Below are 5,398 nucleotides of genomic sequence, written 5' to 3' on the forward strand. Positions count from 1 at the left end.
TCAAAATTACAAAACCCTCATTTTGAATAAGATTCAAAATTAATATCAAGCCCGAAAAGGAGAATTATAAAGGTGTTTATAATTTTCATGTTTTCCATCGACAATGGATGCATGATGAACGCTACCCGTGCTCAGTGCTCGGCTCATATTATTGGGGGAGCCTTGGACGCCGGAAAGCTGTGACAACCATTGACATGGTGATGTGAACTACGTGAAACTCCCATGATTTCGGCTCATATTATTGAGGAAACTAATGGCGACCATCCATGATGGTTCAACATCGATGGGTAAGGCTTGACACGTAAAGATGAACGACGTCATATTATTGGGTCCTAATCAAATGTGAGACAAACATTTACGTAGAGATTTGCATGGAGATGCAATTGAAAACTACCTTTTAGGAAATATGATTGATTGATATTATTCGGAATCATAATTTGCTAATTGGACCTTACGTACCTACCGAGGAAAGGAGTTTCTCGTTTTCACTAGAGGGTAGTCATTATATCTTACTAAAAATTTTAAAATAGTCATTAACATTTATTTGTTCTTAGTTTTCAGTACAAATTTGACAATGTCTTCGATACGCAACCTGTTATCTGCTATACTCGAAAAAATTTTGACCGGACCTAATTACCTCAATTGGCGATGAAACCTAAAAATTATATTAAATTCGGAAAGAATAGAATATGAAAGGGGATCGGTTAAGGTGCCCGCTTGCGCAACGGAAGTTTCAAAATATTTTTCATAAAAGAAAATCGAGCACCCTAAACTATAGTGTGTAGCAAATACAATAAAACACAAAATGACATTCATAGGGTGTTTTAAGATTTTACCTATCAATCTTAAACGATTAATGATGGCTCCAACTAAGTTATAAACAACTTAGCTCTTCAATGGCAAGAAAAATCTTCGGGCTTCCAATGAGCACTTCTTGCTCAAAAATTAAGCCCACCACCAACAAGGAAGATCCACCTTACACTTGCACTAGAAAATGTAAAGCATTTTTCTTTGAGAAGACTATGCTTTCCTCAACAAATTGAAGAAAAAAAATTGAAGGGAATAAAGCTCAAAATTTCAGCTAAGAGATGAGGAGAAAAGGGAGGAGGAGTTTTCTTGGTTGTGGAAAAAGTTGAAGTAAAGTTGCATGTGCATGCCATGACATTAACTCAAAAGTTTCCACCAACCCTTCATCTTCCAAGAATGCAATTTGTTCAGGCTTGTAACAATTACAATGCCCATGGACTTTAATTTAAATATCTCAATCATATTTGAGATCATTTAAACCTTACTTAATTTTACTCAAGCCCACTAGTTAAATAATTATTTGTAATTAGGCTCTACAAGGCCCAATGTTATTTAATTAATTCAACACTTGAATTAATTTAATTATTTAGAGTCTACTAGGTCCACTATGTTAGAGTAGGTGCCCGTCGAGCCAAGTGTTGGCCAAGTGTTCACAATGAAACTCTATGTATAAACAATTTTTATTTTAATAATATTTGAAATTATTGTTTTGGCACATCTTTATCTGTATACCCATGTTAGTTGCATAGATAAAGTCCTTGAATATACAAATAGTGGAAAGAATATGAGATACTCATATGATGAGTATCATTAAACTCATATTTTGAATACTGTATATTCTAAACAGTTCCTAGTCGATTCAGCCGCCGATAAGAATGATATAGGCCGCTCGAGTTTGAGACTAGTATCTGCAATGTGAGTACCATGTTTCATTGGTAGGGTACATTATGATGTCCGAGCATGCAGATAGGTGCTCCTGGTAGAGTGCACTGAACAACCCTCCATAAAGGACTTTCCATGTGGTTCTCACTTATCGAGTGGAAACGTCCTAGTTTATGGTTGTACACCATTAGTCCTTATGACCCGGGACAACATTGAGACTCTATATGCTTGCATTGTACTTTGACTTGTTTACCGACTCTCATGGGGTCATCAGGTGGCAAGGTTGGGTGTTTTGTCGAAATATATAGGAGTCGATGCATTGTCGTCGGGGATTCACCGCTTACCTTCGGGTATGGATATCCTATGTGATCTCATGTATATGTAGTATGAAATCTCTGATCAGAGTATGGTGGTAATTATGAAAGGGGTTTCATAGATTACACCATCGATGCAACTACGACATGACACATAATATCGATTCATTGACAACTCTCGATATACCAATGGTTATCGAATCGGTCGGGATATATAAGATGAAGGGACCGTACTGTACGCTAACCATAATTGAATGGTTCTTGCAGGCACTATCATTTGATACCTAGGGAATCATGTAAGCGATGCTGCTACGCGTTTAACATGATTGGTTGGGTACTATCAGACTTGAGTTCTGACGTTTTTGTTATCAAGGAGTTGATAATTAAGAATGGAGCAATTGGGATATGCTCGTATAAGGAAATGTTTATTCCGAATCACATCGAGATGTGAACCCACGGCTAGTTGTATCAATGAACCCTTGAGGGCCACACAAGTGCTAGCTTTCTAGATCCCGTTGAGAAGTAAAATAGTTCAATGTGTTGAACGGCTTATAAAGGAGTTTATAAACGTAAATAAAATAGAAGTATGACTTCTAAAAGGAGAATGTAACTTTTAATTTGAGTAAGTGTTCCTAAATTAAAAGTTGGCCAAACAAATAATGTATTTGAAAAATTGTGATTTTCATAAACATTATTATGGACTAAATTAAATTAATTCAAGTGTTGAATTAATTAAACACTAGTGGGCCTAGTAGAGTCCAAATAATTAAATTAATTCAAGTGTTGAATTAATTAAATAACATTGGGCCTTGTAGAGCCCAATTAGAAATAATTATTCAACTAGTGGGCTTGAGTAAAATCAAGTAAAGGTTAAATGATCTCAAATGTGTTTAAAAATTTAAATAAAAGTCCATGGGCCTTGTAATTGTTACAAGCCCAAATAGAATGTGCATGGGGAGGTGTTTGGGGGACAACTTTTTACATGTCCAAGGCATGGCATGCTTTTGGGACAACACATCACTTAAACACCCAAGAAAAGTCTCCCTTCCCTCCAAGGGCACTTGTGTTGGCCGAAACTTGCATGTTCCATTCTCAATATTTTTCTTTCTTCAATTGTTGAAGAATCCTTACACTTCTCTTTGAAAAATACTCTCATTTTTCAAGTGCAAAATAAGAGGGGTTCTAGTTAGTTGGTGGTGGGCCTAATTTTGGTGCAAGGAGAGCTTGAAGATTGTCTTGCCATCAAGAGCCTAGTTGTATATCAACTAAGTTGGAGCCAACATCAATCTTTTAAGATTGATATGTATATTTTCTTAAAAACACCCTATGTATGACATTTCGTGTTTTTGTTATTTGCTACACTACATCTTGTGAGGTGCTCGGTTTTGTTTTCTTATTGAAAAACATTTTTACAAAACTTCCGTTGTGCAACCGAGCACCGTAACCGATCCCCTTTCACACTAGTGCTTAATTAATTCAATACTTGAATTAATTTAATTTAGTCAATAATATTGTTTATGAAAATCACAATTTTTAAATACATTATTTATTTGACCAATTTTTAATTTAGGAACACTTACACAAATTAAAAATTATATTCCCCTTATAGAAGTCATACTTCTAATTTTTCTTGTGCCTATAAACTCCTTTATAAGTTGTTCAACACATTGAACTATTTTACTTCTCAACGGGATCTTGAAAGTTAGCACTTGTGTGGCCCTCAATGGTTCATTGATACAACTAGCTGTAGGTTCACATCTTAATGTGATTCGAGAGATCAAGATTGGAAGATGGGGGCCTTGATGATTATGAAGATCGAAGACATGTAAATATTGAAAGCTTATGTAATAGTTGCATTTGCATCCCATGCATTTCCCTAGGATTGGACCTAGGCCCGCGTTTAGCTCACACGGGCAATTAGTTTTGGGGCGATTGATCATCCTTGTTTTGTTTACTATTTATAATATATGCATGATATGTTATAAATAATGAGTATGTGCGTTATTATTATGATAATAACAAAGTTGCATTAATCAGGCAAAAATACGATCAAACATGGCGAGCTTTTAAATAAAATTAATGATGAGACCTTTCAAAATTAAAAACCCTCATTTTGAATAAGATTCAAAATTATTATCAAGCCCGTAAAGGGGAATTATAAAGTTCTTTATAATTTCCATGTCTTCCATCGACAATAGGTGCATGATGAACGATACCCGTGCTCGGGGCTCGGCTCATATTATTGGGGGAGCCCTGGGTGCCGGAAAGCTGTGACATCCATTGACATGGTGATGTAAACTACGTGGAACTCCCATGATTTCAGCTCATTTTATTGAGGGAACTCATGGGGACCGTTTATTAAGGTTCAACATCGATGGGTAAGGCTTGACACGTAAAGATTAACGACGTCATATTATTGGGTCCTAATCAAACGTGAGACAAAAGTTTACGTAGAGGGTTGAATGGAGATGCAATTGGAAACTTACTTTTAGGAATTGTGATTGGCTGATATTATTCGGGATCATAATTCGCTAATTGGACCTTGCGTACCTACTGAGGAAAGGAGTTTCCCGTTTTCACTAAAGGGTAGTGGAAGATGTCAAAACAGTGGGAGTAAAAAAGATTTATGAAGTAAAAGTCCATACTTCATATCTTACTAAATATTTTAAAATAGTCATTAACATTTATCTGTTTTAATTTTCAATACTTTTTGACAATGTCTTCGATTCGCAATCCGCTATCTATAATACTCGACAAACACGTATTAACCGGACCTAATTACCTCAATTGGCTAAGAAATCTGAAAATCGTCTTGAATTTGGAATGGATAGCGTATACACTTACTAAGTCGTCCCCTGTTGAGGCTCCGACTGACTGCACTCTTGAGGAATTGCAGACTTACAAGGAATGGTGTGACCATGACTTGAAAGCCAAGTGTTATATGCAGGCTTCTATGAAAGATGAGAAGTCGGTTCTTTATGTGGGCTCTTCATCTAGTACGAAGACTGGTCCACCTGGGAGGGAAAGAAGCGTTCTTTCCAACGTCCCAAGAAGAACGTGCCCTTGAAGAGGCAAGCTCCGAATCTTGTTGTGGCAGCCACACCAGTAAAGGATGACAAGACTGCTGATATTTATCATCACTTCAAAATGCCTGGACATTGGAGGCGTAACTGTAGAGAATATCTTGCCCAGAAGAGTTTTGGAAACGGTATGTTCTATATTGAAGTAAACATTTCAATTAACTCTACTTCTTGGGTATTGTATACCGGCTGTGGCTCACATCTCTGTAATGATTTACAGAGGATGGGAAGAAGTAGGAGACTTAGAGAAGGTGAGACCTTCTTGAGGTTGGGCAATGGAGCAAGAGTTGCTGCCAATGCCGTGGGAAATGTTTA

Source organism: Primulina tabacum, unplaced genomic scaffold (assembly GCF_025594145.1).
Source record: "Primulina tabacum isolate GXHZ01 unplaced genomic scaffold, ASM2559414v2 Contig320, whole genome shotgun sequence".
In the NCBI taxonomy this organism is placed as follows: domain Eukaryota; kingdom Viridiplantae; phylum Streptophyta; class Magnoliopsida; order Lamiales; family Gesneriaceae; genus Primulina; species Primulina tabacum.